This window comes from Globicephala melas, chromosome 2 (assembly GCF_963455315.2).
Source record: "Globicephala melas chromosome 2, mGloMel1.2, whole genome shotgun sequence".
Lineage (NCBI taxonomy): Eukaryota > Metazoa > Chordata > Mammalia > Artiodactyla > Delphinidae > Globicephala > Globicephala melas.
Genome location: NC_083315.2, coordinates 97,203,310 through 97,218,599, shown reverse-complemented (window position 1 = coordinate 97,218,599; position 15,290 = coordinate 97,203,310).

The following is a 15,290-nucleotide window of genomic DNA, read 5'->3' as shown; positions in this document are numbered from 1 at the left end:
GCTCAATTTTTTCCAAATCTTCCAACTCCTGCCCCCAGCAAAAAACACACAGCTTCTTTCTGAGTCCTTTGACCCAAACTCTAGGGCTGTGTGATGCCCACTGACCTGTTGAGAACTCACACACCTTTATGGATGACAGAGGATGCTCTGCACAGAGGATGCTCTGCCTCTGTTCCTCTGCTGTGCGCTGTCATCTCTTTCTTTCTAATGGCTTTTGTCCTGCCCAGGTAGATGCTTGGCAAATGAACAAGTCAGCTGCCCAGCCAAATGACCAACTGAGAAATGAGATGCCAATCTCCATTCTTGCGGGCATCCTCAATCTTCTGGAACTCCTCTCACATAGCTCTACATTATAAAGACTACATCTTCAGAAGTGATGGTACATGGCATAAAGAAGAATAAGGTGAGGCTGTGGCAATGAGGATGGTGAACTATTGGATGAGGAATAAGAAAAAATGATGCTGAGTATGATGCCAATGTTTCTAGCAGTGGAGACTTCGTGGATAATGACATCATTTTCTAAGAGAGGAAAGAGGGCACAGGAACATTTTGGGATGGGAAGGTAATACATTCAGTTTTGGACATAAGATGATTGCTATCCAGCCAGAAATGGACTAAATGGAATGTTAATTAGAACTAAAAAATAAATAAAATTTACAACATAAGTTGGAAGAGTTTCTAAATCCAAAGGGAGAATCTAGGCTTTCATGAATACGCAATAAGAAAACACAAAAAGAACAGGGTGGGCAGAGTACTGAAATTTCTGATTTTTCAGATGTCTGAAAGATCTCAGGATGTCCATGGACTAAATGCAACCTTATGAGAATTGGCAAACAAGATCAAATTCAAAAGTAAATCATTCCAAACAAAGAGATTAGGGAACAGGAGAATTAAAAAAAAAAAAAGTATTTTCAATTTAGCAGTCCAAAAATAACAGGAGAAAAAGGTGGGTCAAATAATAAAAGACATGAGAAGAAACTATTCATTCTAAAATAGCTTATATTTAGACTTTTTTCAAAAGTCCATTAAAGAAGGCAACAAACACAAGAACAGGCAATAAAAAAAAACAGTAAAGATATCACAAAAATAGCTTCAAATAACCATCAGCAAGGAAATGCTCGGGAAAATATACAAGTGACAAATCACTGGCTGTTAAAAGAAAAACAAAACAAAACAAAACAAAACTTGGGATTTGAAGGTATTTTACAAATCTCATTCAATGTCTTCATTGGATAGATGAGGAAATCAAACCCCAGGCTGTGTACATGAATTGCATAACTAGTGAGGAAAAGAAGATCAGGAGAATTCAAATCTCTTGAGTCCAGGGCCAGCCAGCTCTTTTCCACCAGCCATCAGCATTACCCTTCACTAACCAATTTAAAGTGTCACTAAAGGCCACCCTCAAAAACCCATGAGGCATCTTTGAGATGAACCAGTGCAATGGCCCCCTTTCTAAAAAGACAATTTTTAAGAGTAGTTTAAGTCTACAACAAAACTGAGCAGAAAGTACAGAGATTTCCCATGAACCTACCTCTTGCTCACACACATACATAGTCTCCCCCATAATCAACATTCACTCATCAGAGTAGTACACTTTTTTTTACCAAGAATGAGCCTACATTGGCCCCATAATAATCACCTCAAATCCATAGTTCACCTTAGGGTTCACTCTTGGTGTTGTATATTCTACAGGCTTGGATGAATGTACAGGGACATATATCATTACAATATCATATAGAGTATTTTCACTGCCCTAAAAATCTTGATTTAAAGAAAATATTGTTCAAGTCTGTAGGAAGTACACACAGACATTTTTGAAAGATTGCTTGGTACATTATTATGACTAGTTTCTATTCCTACTGTTTATTAAAAATTATATTTCTGAGCAAAATGGAGGGTTTTAGTAAATCACCAGCAGAAGCAGTCATGATGGTCCTTGTTTATATTTGTATCATTTAATATAGGAAAGAGTCTCTATAATTCTTGATGAGATTGTGACACGGAAAGAAAAATAGTAGCCATGGCCCGGGATTCTTATGATTATCACTGATTCTGTCAATAATTTTCTGTATTTAAATATCAAGTAAAAGAGCAAAATACTTAAGAATGCCACAAGTGGCTGCCTCCCATGATTTTTGTGTGTCTGTTTGGTAATTCAGTTCTACAATGTAAATAGCTGGCAGCAGCAGTGTTGTGTGCTAAATATCTCTTTACAAAATGCTAGAAAACTGGAGAATTACTAACAATTAAGGGTTGGTACACACAAGTGGCCAAAATTGCAGTTTACAAAAGAATGATAATTGCTCAAGAAGATAGGATTGATGCATATAATTGGATTTGGTCATTTAATTTTTTCATGTGTTTGCATTCCCTTAAATGGATGCACGCAGTTGCTATATGAATTAACAGGCATCATTTTGTATCCCAGCTTTCCTTCCTACACCCTTGCCCCTAACCTTCAGTGTCAACTACACTCAGAGCTTTTACTTTCTATGTGACTTCTTTATCAAAGCTTTCTTTTCTTTTTTGGACTCTGATAACATTGGTGATATAGTTAGACAGCAAATTTCCAAATGCAAGAGAGTTATAAATATTTACATTAATATACATATAGTGGAACAATACTTGATTATATTCAATTACTGACCAGTGGCAAGACCAGATTTCAAAGTGTGGTGTGAGGACCACAGGTTGTATTAATGTTTGTAGTATTGCAATGTTTATTCCTTTATGAGTATCATCAATTAACCATTGCTGCATTTGTTCCCATCAAGATTGTAACTGTTCTTAACATTCATTCTGGTGAACAGACCCATGGTTTTCAAGAAAAAACATAAATGACTGCCCAGATGGCAACTTTAACAGGTGTCATAGACAGCATACTGTGGAGGTGTAACAAAACAAAAATTGTTGGAGAAGCACAGGTTATCGAGACAAGATAATGACTGATCTTTTAAAAAAGTTGACCACCATAGATTTTTTCTTGCTATTTTTTTCTTCTAAGATGAATAAGTCTCAATGTTAGCACTGTAGGCGAACCAAAGAATATTTCCTCATACTTGCCAATTTGAATAACAGGTTTCATATACCTGATCAGTTCTATCACATTTCTGGCAAATTACAAACTATTTCTCTATTACATCTACATGATTTTGAACATTTGGAAAACAACTGAAATTTGGATGGATTAGGTGAATTGACTCCATCTCCAAGAACCATGGAATTATCTGTGCAAAGAGCATCTTGTTTAAAAGTGTCACCTGCACACCTGAAATCTTGAAGCCTTTTTTTATGCAAAATCTTGTTAAAATCTGAACTTTCCCAGAATGAATAAAATCTTCATCCCTTAAAAGCCAACTCCAAATGGGTGGAAAAGGAGCGCTGATGAGGAGGAAAGAATACTGAAAGATATAGAGAAGGTTGGGGATTACTGATTGGGGTTTAGGATGCTGCAAGCGGACCACAGGGACTCTTGTCTTCTGCAAGCACTCATTTCAATGTTCTAAGCCCTTGCACCTGAATGAAGCCCTTGCATATCCTCCTCCAAAGTGCTGTTTTAGACACCATTCTCATGGTTTCTCATCACAAAACTTGCCTGTTTCCAATCACTCCACTTACCCCAGCACCACCACCAATCTTCTCGCCTAGAAAGGAAAGAAAATCAATTTGTATGTCAAATACGACTTTGGCCATTTCATCCCAAAGTTCTGTTAATACAAGATAATAATCAAGTCAGTTATTAATTTTACTTTAAGACTATGTACCCAGAGCTGGTGTTAATGATTTCTCTATTATATTTTTGCTGTGCTCACTTTTGTGACTCAAATATAGTTGAAATAGTTATCAAGGTTGTGAAAGGTAGCTCAGAGGAGCAAAGATAAACAATCAATATTTCTCATCCTATTTGGCAAGCCTGGCATAACTGAGACAACTTACACAGGTAGAGGGAATAAAGATCACTTGAGATTTACCCTGAAAAAGTCAAAGTATACGGATATTCAAAAGAAAGAGACGCAACAAGTTAGTACTGAAAAGCTCTCAGTATATGATTTTCTTGGGCATCCTAAGTTGGGCTACATTATTAGAGATTGTGTTTACAAGTTAGAAAAGACTCTTTCTTCTTACCACTTATAAAAGCATAGTTAAAACACTAACTTGCCACAGATTTACCAAAAAAAAAAAAAACAACCCAAAACAGTTTAAAATGAGAAAAATAAATAACTTTGATTAGAGGAATTGAACCATAATGAAAACATACAGAACTAAATGTAGCTTGAATAGGTGGATACTGAGGGAGGGTATGACTAGTCAACCAATTTTTGAAAGGATCAGAGAAGAAATGGAGCAACTGAGTCAGGGAATACTCAGACTGTGTATTAAGAGGTATTTTCTAACACTGTTTCTAATACTGATGTTTGTTGGACTCTGGGAAAATTACTCTTTCAAAGGAAATGGTGGAAACCCTTTTTCTTACCTCATTTAAATTGGATTGGATCAAGCTTTCCCTCTGGGGATATACGTCTATTTGGACAGACTGTCGGTAGATGATTCTCATAAATTGTTTTTACTCCTGATTTATCTGAACCAAAAATTCTAGGGCGTCTGGTCATTGATTCCAAAAATAATTTCTCCTTCAATATGTTAACTCTTTTATCTCTTCTCCATCCCCATGATCTACTTTTGAAAGAAATATAAAGGAAATATAGTACTATTTCATTATTTTCCAAGAGTAAAATGAACCAAATAAATAAAAGTATTTGAAAGTGGTGCATTTTTGCTTTGGAATACTCTTTGAATGAAAATTTACGTCTATTAAATAAAAACTAGACATTTGACTATTATTACCGTAAATATAATGCTGAAGCGATATAGAATTCAGCTCTAGTTACAAAATCATCTATTAAACTAATCACTCAGAAAGACCTCCATCCAAATGCTGTTATTATTACATAACATTTGTGGTGAAACCTAAAATTTTATTTCACATACTTAATAAAAGTATTTATTATTTATACAATTTTATTTATAGCTAATAGAAGCATAATATATAAAATACACTTACAGTCTCTATGTCTTAAATATTATTTTTATAATAGTGATAATAATTTTGACATTTAATGAGCTAAGATGCTATCAATGTATTAGTTACAACACACTGTGTTATTTCCTTGGGCTTTACATAGCTTTTCTACATAAACAATAGGAAATTTTCAGAGACACAAAAAGGAAATTTTGTTTGTTTTGGAATGGATTACAAATTCTGTGTGTTGAAATAAAAATAGCAAGTAGTATTCCCACATTTGCCCTTCAACCTAAAGTCCCGTGCTATGGTTTGTGAGAAAAGGAGATTTCTCAAATATGAGAAATATGAAAAATTCCCAGGTAAGATGAGTGATTTTGATGGGGACAGCATTACCAAAACAACTTAGGACCCCAAATGAAGGATCATGTCTTATAACCAAACAATAATTGACTGAGGTTTAACATCTATATGTGTTGCTGGTAGAGAAGTTGTCTGGGAAGCCACTGTCCGTGTCTTCTTGTTGACCAGCCTGAACTGAGAACATTTGATCATTCCAGGGAAAGAGCAGGCTTGTTGACATAAAACATTTTCAATAGACCTGAGCACAATGATGCTATTTGCCTCCTTTTTAAAATGAAATGCTCAGTAATCTAGGGGGCTTCTAATCTGTTTACCAGCCGTACTGATGAGCTAGATTTATTTAACTGTTATCACCAACCTGACCTATGTTACAATGACAGATAATGTTTTAATGAACAAAAGTATTATCTTTCTCAGGCTTTGCTTTTCTATGAAAAGAGAAATTTATGTTCAAAGATTCCACTTTTCCCTACTCTTTAAATGTAAATATGTCAGAGATATATTAAAATGGCATTCAATATAGACTACTATTTTTAAAACAAAGTTGTCATTTGACTCCTGGTGAATTCCTCGTAAATTCAGGACTGAATAAAGAGATCAGATTACATTAAATGCATTTTGGTATCTATAACTTTCTGCAATGAATTAAAACTGGCTGATCGTGTCTCCGGTGCATTTCATTTTACGTTGATTCATGTACTGTAATATAACCTTCAAAATTCCCTTATGCCAACAAACTCACTCAGATATGCTGAGTGCAAGAGGAGATTAAAGTGGCTATAAGATTGAAAACTGTATGAAGGCATCAGATAATGCAGTAGAGGTATAATGAAAGTGTAAACAAAGCGGGTAAATGTAAAAATTACTGTTCATATAATCCACTGCTGAATTCAATGGAGACTTTAGCTCCCTGCCAAATATATATTAATACCAAACAAATTGGCAAGATCAATACACCAAGCCTGTTTCATTCTTATTAAAGTATTTTTCTCTTTGAAACTAAGCATAAGTAAGGCATGTCATTCTCCTTTGGAAAATGTAATATTTCCCCCAGTAGGAATTTAACATTCAGGTATACTCAGACTCCCAGATCGGAGAAACTCACGTCAGATGATTTTCCTCCAATCTTTAAAATTGAAGTTACTTACAGAAATAAGCTTTTATATTTTCCTGAGCAGGAGCTTTTTGTTTCTGCATTGTGAAAGGCAATCCATCCTTTAAAGGCTCTTTAAGCTGGCAAAAAAAAAAAGAAAGCATTATTACTGAGCTAGGAGCCTCTATTGTTTCAGTAGTAGCTAGAGTCATGGATGAATGCTTTCAACAGTAGTTAAAAGAGATAATGAGTCTTTAACCATACAAAATCAGAGCCTTGTGTGCCTAGTGAAGCCTGACACAGGCTCCAGCTTGCAGCTAGCAAGGAAAGCTCATCCGCTATCTGTTTTATAGGCCAAAAATACCCACAAAGTTCCTCCTTGGAAAACTGTATATCCTTTAAGATAGGATCAGTGGTGTTTGTCTGTTAGATTAAACTGTTCTGAGATGCAAACCAAAATAAGACAATAAGGCTATATTCTATCCTTTTCCATACATCTCTTTAAAAGCTTAAGGTAAATACTCCACCTTAAAAGAAGCATCTTCTAATTTATTCCAGACTTTTTCAAGAGCAATTTCCTTTATTTTTCTTCCTCTCCACCAAAACTACAAACAAGAAACTCCAGAGTCACCCGCTTGGGTACATCCTCTGCTATGCTGACCAGAGGGTAGATTACTTGGCTCAATTGAGAGAGATTTTTGTCCACCAAATATTAGGAAACTGGTTTGGATCTCAGCTGTGTAAATGTGTTAAGTCCCAGCTAGAAACTTCTGGGAAGCAGTGGGAAAAAAACCCCTACTCCATGAACACAAGCCAGGCTCCTTGATGTTAAATCAGATTTGCTTCTGAAAGGATTGGCATGTCTGATATGATTAGGAAGCTTCAGTTGTGCTGATTATAAATTAAAATTAAGAAAAACAGATTGATCTGGAAAATAAGAAACATAGGAGCACATTGCTGCACTCTACTCTTTGCAAGGATGCTTTAAAAGTGATGGATATGGGAATTATTTATTGTAGGAATCCTAACTAGGTTACTGTATAAAGATTTGCATTCTATCATCATTGTATTAAGGTGCCAAAATCAGTTACAGAAATGAAGAAAGGAAAACACCAACATAAATTGACTTGGTATATATTTAGCATGCATTTTTCTTTCATTTTCAAAAAATGTTCATGGGTGTGAGTGAATCTGGGAGCTGGGGGAAGGTGGGATTAAGAAGGCAAACAGACCATCATTTAGTGAAAGGACCTAAATTATTCCACTGTTTTCTTTTCTGGAAAGAAATTCATTTTAGTATTTGCTCCTTTCTCATTCGTTCCCCCACCACCACCACCCCGCCACCATTCTCATTTCTAGCCATTCACCTGCTCTCTTCTAGACACATTGGTGCAGGAGAGAAAAGATCATTAAAGTTAAAATAAAGAAAGGAGATGTGGGGCATATTTAAAAGTTAAAATGTATGAAGGAGGGTGGGGGGGAACAGACAACTGTGGTTTTTTTACTCCAAATTACTATTTCAAGCCATGTTATTATTAAGACACAAAGAAGCAATAATTGTTGACAATGTGGGCATATATTTAACTGGTTAATTTTAACTTTACGATGGTGAGGTTTCTAATCTATTACCTGGCATTAACACCAAATATGACTGTAAAGAGGTAAGTATATTCTTAGAAAATCTATCCTATCATCACCAAATAATTGGAGTTTCTTTCTCACAGAAAAATTAATTGTTAAATAGAAGAATTGTTATAATTATGCCCACCATGACAGCTTATAACCTCTCCACGAATACAGAAAATACCAGGTGACCACGTAGAAACTCAATGTCTAGAAAGAGCCATCACTTATTTTTCCCCACCGCCTCCCTCAGACTCTCTCAAGGACATTAGACAATAGATAAGGTCATGTGAACTGTTTCCTTTTTATCAGTAAGCAGGGTATATTGGATGTGGTTGGTTTTCTTAACTTTGAGTTAAGGAATCAAGGGCCACTGACAGCCTCCCCCCAAAAATGGGTAGTACTGTTTTCTTCTGGAAAAATCTTCTACCTCTATACAGCATAATTTAAAGTATCTAAAACAAATAGAGAATTTCTGAATTCTGAATTCAATACTTTGCAAAAGCACACAAGCCTAAAGATGGGCAAGACTGCAGCACTGCTTTGCAAAGCTAGTATATTGCTATTATCTGAAAAACCAAAATCCAGATGCAATCTGTAACTATATTTTTTAATGTCATTTACTACTCTACATTCTGGGACTACAGTCATGAGCAAAGCAGACAAAAATCCATGCCTTACAATCTAGTCTCTAGACGAGATGCTGAGAACACAGTAGTGAGTTAAATAAAAGAGATCCATGCCCTGTATCTGGAAAAGATGAAAACTCTAAGTCAAAAAGATACATGCACCCCAATGTTCATAGCAGCATTATTTACAATAGCCAAGACACGGAAGCAACCTAAATGTATCTCCATTGAAAGATGAATGGATAAAGAAGATGTGGTATATTTATACAATGGAATATTACTCAGCCATAAAAAAGAATGAACTAATGCCATTTGCAGCAACATGGATGGACCTAGAGATTATCATACTAAGTGGAGTAAGTCAGACAGAGAAAGACAACTACCCTATGATATCTCTTATATGTGGAATCTTTAAAAAATGATACAAATGAACTTATTTACAAAACACAGACTCACAAACATAGAAAACAAAATTATGCTTACCAAAGAGGAAAGGGGGCGGTATAAATTAGGAATTTGGGATTAACAGATACATACTGCTGTATATAAAATAGATAAATAACAAGGACCTAATATATAGCACAGGGAACTATATTCAGTATCTTCTAATAACCTATAATGGAAAATAATCTGATAAAATATATATGTGTGTGCATGTGTGTATAATTGAATCACTTTGCTGTACACCTGAAAAATTGTAAAAAAACCTATACTTCTATTAAATAAATAAATGAGATCTATGCCCTTATGGCACTTAAAGTCTAATGGAGATGATAGCCAATAAGCAAGTAAATACATACATACACATGTACATACATACATAACATAAAGCAGGTAGAGAGTGTGAATGTGTGAAACAAGGGCGGTGTGACAGAAGCACAGAAGAAGCTGATGTGGAAAATCAAGATTAGATGTAAAGGAGATGGAGATGTTTTGGAGATGGAAAGGTAAGACTTTTGGAATCTTTTTGAGACTCTTCTCTCATACCTCTGACAAACTTTTCAAAAGAAATACCAGTGAAATATAATTCTATCTCATTATTTTTCTAGAGTAAAATGAATCAAATAAGAACATGTGAAAGGGATGGATAGAGCTAAGAATATTTGTAAGGAGCTTTCTTTTTGATAAAACAAACCAAAACAACCACAGTTCAACATAGTAAGATAGTACTTATTCAAACAGAGTGTAGGGTTTAAAATTATTATCTAGATGATTCCAGAAATAAATAGTTTGAAGGGAAAAATATGATTAAAATTGGGGGATTGAAAGATTCAGATTATTGGCCAATATTAATCACATACTTCAGACAGATTTTCAACTACTTATGTCATATTATTGATATAGTATGCATCTTTATATAAAATATTCTTACAAAATTAGGAGCTTTGCCAAAGGTGTTGCTTCCAGTGCTCTGATTATATTTTCAGATATAATATTAAACATTTAATAGTAGCTTAAATGAAAACTAGTTTAAAAAGATATAGCAATCCATTTTAAAAATCCCATAAAATTTAAAGATGGGAAGATAGTTGGGTTGGTCATTTTGTCATTCTATTCAGACACTTTAATTTTATATAACATCTATTCCTTAAAGGTTTTTTCTAATCTAATTTGCATGACCCAAACATTTGGGTTTCCAACATATCTCTGGCTGTGTTACCAAATATATTTCACTGCTATAATTTTCTCTTATTACAACTTAAATAATGTAAACATGCAAACAATAGAGGTTTCCTACTATTAATAGCAAATAGAGTTACAATGAAGTAGTACAAATAAATGTTTATTACCCTTAATAATAGCAATAAAATTACAAAAGCTAATTAACAAAACTGTGAAATACATAATGGGACTTAATGCTCTTTGTTTACAGTTAGACCATAACCTACAGCTTATACTCAAGAATTCCAAATTTGTTTCAAGACCTGAATGTCTGTGCTACACACAATAAAGAGAAGATAGATTGGTTTTGTTGGATCAAATAGGTGAAGAATAAAGAGATTAGTACCTTTTGTTAAAGCAAATGATTTCAAACTGATTATTTTTGCTTTACTTTCTGATCATTGAATTTGATAATATCCAATCATTTTACTATTTTTGAGCTGAATAGATCCTACAGTACCCCTGTTTTCCTTTCTATTTAAATGACATTGTTAAAAGCTTAAATGTGAACTTTTACTAAGAATCTGATTCTTTCCAGCTCTCAGAATCAACTGCCAAATAAATGAACAAATTTTTTCCTATCATCCAATGCTTTCATTTAACAGTAATAATAAATTTGCTGGTAGATAAAATGAAAGTAAATGTGTGTACTTAATCAGAAGTTTAATTATCAATCAACATCAAAAAATTTAATGAAATGTGAATATAAAACAGAACATAAAAAATATTCTCTTGCACTAATAAAAATACATATAGCTTCCTACTATATGTCCAATATCTTGTTCTGCTCTATAAAAGAGATAAAAATGAACATTCAGCTCTTATCTTTGAAGAGCCTAATACATTGTATCATTAAGGAAGGAAACGGCAGTAGTAGCAGCTGTTACAAAGGCCTTGGAAGCAAGGGCACTCGATTCTGAGTTCCCATTCTGATACCTATTATTTATGTGACTTTTCTTTTGCTGCTAGGTGTGTCAATTTTAGAAACTTTGACCTAGGGATTCAGGCTAGGTGGACTAGCAAATGAAGTCAGAAGAATCATCATGGGTCAGGAGAACTGGGAAGAGCTATGAGATTGGTAGTTCTCCTAACAATAAAGAGCAATTTTAATGAGGAACAGGGATAAATGGAAATTAGCCAAAAAGTAAACACATGTTAGCCTTTATTTTTTACTTTGAAGTCTCCACAAATCAATATTTGCATGTGTCTGAATGGATATTTTTAAAAACTAAAAATATGATATGAATTCATTGAAGTTTTCCTTAAACGATTCTCCTCTTAAATCTTAATATCCATGTCCTTCATCTCTAACTACAATTGATTATCTGCCAAAGAGTATGTGCTTCATACTCTACTGGAGAAACAACACAAGACATAGTAATATTTACCATTCTTAACATTTTGTTGTTTTGAATTATATTTCTTTAGACATCCTAGCACACATTTTATAGCTGATCTCTATGTAACTAAACATTCTATTATAATGAAAATCTCATGTGCAGACTTTCCAAAGAACATCTATACCAAAGTTGGACCAAAGACAAACTTTTGATAGACACTGGTATCCTGAAAACATCTACTATATTAATAAGATAGCCATTTCCAATGAAAACATTTGCCTTACCAGAGAGCACTTAATAATACCTAGTAAAGATTATGTAAGGAGAAGTAAGTGCCCTAGCTTTGCATTTCAAGAAAGGATTTTACATGGAACAGATATAATGTTTTAGCTATCCTTGGACACCTTTTCTTCCTTAATATTTAAAATTAGCACACAATCTCTGCACTCACTCTATTTTTATTTTCAAATATATATTAAAAGTTTCAATCTCACCAAGCGTTTTGGGGAATTTATTTTTGTGGTATCATAACCTTAAATAACTTTCTATTTGTTGTTTTCCTCATTCTTTTGGCTTTACTGAACATCTTCCTTGTTCAGCTTCTTTCATATTATAATGATTACTGATTACACCTGACATAAAATAATAATGTGCAAATAAGTACTTATATTATTTTAGGACTCTTTTAGTAGCAAGCAACAGAAACCCAACCAGGGCTAGCTACAGGAGGAATGTCACCAAATCAAGGGGAGGACAGGGAAACACCACTACAGTCTGGGTCCATTTGTTGTCTCTCCTTCCCTCTATGCATCAGTTTCAATCTCTCTTATTGCAGGCGAACTGCTTCCATGTAGCCAAGCACATGCCCACTGACAGTTTCCATAGTCATTCTCACAGTTTGAACATTACCAGTTTGAAAATCCCTGGGGAAAGACTCCCATTGACCTAGTTCGAGTTCCTTGCCACCTCTCAAAGCAGCTGTTCTCAACAGGAGTCATGCATTTCCTAAGAGGCATTTTGGAAATTTGTGAGGGTACTTTTGTCTATCTCAATAATTGGGAGACGCTGTTGGCATTTAGTAGGCAGAAGCCAGAGATACGGATGCGCCACAATACAAAGAACAATCCTACAACACGAAATGTTCCAGTAATGGTTTGCCCTGGGTCACCTCATTAACACTTGGTTTTTCCTGTAACAACAACAATGAAAACTGTGCGTGAGTGGGGGTAGAGGTATGTGTGTATCTGTGTAACAAGTGTGTATAATAATACACATACACATCGTATATATGAATATCAATATATAACACATTTATCAAGATTGTCTACTGTTCTAATTAAACAATATTGCTTTCTTATTTATACTTTGCAGGTTATAAAATTGGCTGGATGCCCTGAAATGCAATTTAAAGTGTCATATAAGTTATCATGCTCTGTTCTGTCCTTATTTACAAGAAATCCCTCCAAACAAAATTAACAAAATGGGCTCTGCTATTTCTTTGGAAGCTGTCTTCTTGTCAGTAAAGTTTACACATTTAAATGAATACTACTCTGTATAATTTTCAGATCATATTACACACTTGCAGCTGGAACAGACACTAAAAACTGCCATAAAGTATGCTCACTTTATACTTATAACAGTTGCTTTAAGAACCTTGATAGTCTACATATTTCCATATTTTTCTTGTTTAAATGCACATTTTTTGAGAATTTTGGTTTTGGGTGTAAGGGATTCTTTCTCTGGATTGAGGGTGGGACAATGATTCTCATAACCTTTGGCACAAAAAGATAGTCTTAAGCTATTTTTGCTGCTCAGTGAGTGTACAGGTTTAATTTTATCAACGTTTTAAGTGATTAAGTGTGAAAGGCAGTACCAAAAATGAAAACAATTCTAAAAATGCCATAATACTTGATAATGACTATAAAGCTGTTCACAAAATGAGACTTACCACCTGAAGAGTGTTAGAAAACTAATGTTCATATCTTCTCTGTGGCACTAAATTAACTATATGATCATGGCTAAGTTACTCAATCATCCTAAACTTTATTTTGTGATTTGTAAAAAATGGAAATAATGAAACCTACCCAACGGAGTTCTTTCAAAAATTAATTGTGATGATATATAAGAACAAACCCAGTGCACTATAATTACCTGGCTAGTTTGATGGATTTAAATCTCTATCTAATAAACCTTTATGTTATGTGTTGCTAAGAGCACAGTTATGAGCCCACAAGCTCACCCCACAAGTGAGTGAGCTGTGACATTCGTCAGAAGCAGTCATTGAAGGCCATTTTCAAACTTGAAGTCCTAAGATGACTTCAGGAGACTCAAGATCACCACAAAACTCACCCAGGGAATCATTTTGTCATCAGTGGTTTTGAGGCATTTTCTCATGTTTCATTCCAATCATTGAGAAACTCGAAGAGAAAAGATTAGTTAGTTGATAATAAAGATAATCATATTTTTACTGTGCTGTAATCTGAGTACCCCTGAATTCTGCAGCATTCTGAGTTCATCCTTTTCTTTGGTATCCAAAGAAATTAAGTTATACCCACATCTGTACAACTGCAAGAACTCAAGTCTCCTTAAAAATACTTCTGCCTTTCCCTAGGGGAGAAATGTTATATCATTACTTGAACTAAATTTCTGCTCTTAGTTTTCTCCTTGAGAAACTCTAGTTGTGTCATTACTACCTCTAGATGCTTCTGTGGTCCCTAACCCCAAATCAAGGATTTGGTTTGCCATACAACAAAGATGGAGGTGGAATTTTCATTCATTCATAACTCATGCATACAAAAAAATGTTTCCCAGGACTCATGCAAAGGATATGACTGTGAATAGGACAGTCAGTTCCTGTCCTCCTAGAGTTTATATTCAAATGGGAAAGATTAAGCAAAGAATTACATGATAAACTAATTTATTACAGTTGTGATACTTCCAAAAAATATACAAGTTTCTGTGAAAGTATGTGTTAGGGAGACTTAATCTAATCTAGGGACTAGGGGAGAGTTTTCTGAAATACTGACAAAGCGAAAGTTTAAATATGAGCTGAAATTACCCAGGGAATGGAGAAGAATTATAGTCACAGATAACTGCATATCTGAAGGTCATGAAGTTGGAAAGAATGTTTTAGGAACTTAAGGAGGACAGTGTGCATGTAGTTATTGAATGAGGGGAACAGTGGCATAAAATGAGGCAATAGCAGGAGGCAGGACCAAACCAGGGAATAACGTTCTGTTCTGTGTCCTAAAAAAAATGACAAGCAATTTATAATTGTTTAGGTTGCAGTGTGACAATCTAAAACATTCTCAACAATCAGTATTTATAAGACACCCAGAACTCTAAGTACATAAATTTAATGGTACATATTCATTTGGGAAAAACATCCTTCAAATTTTGCCATCAAACATTTGATAGACAGTCTTCTGTTTGGTTGCACAGAATCAAAGCACTCTTGCTCTTTCAGAGAAATCTCATATATTAGAGGCACAGCTTAGTTTTCTGTTGCTAGAGAAGCCTCCTGAAATGGAGGACTATAAATACTGAGGAAGTGACACAAT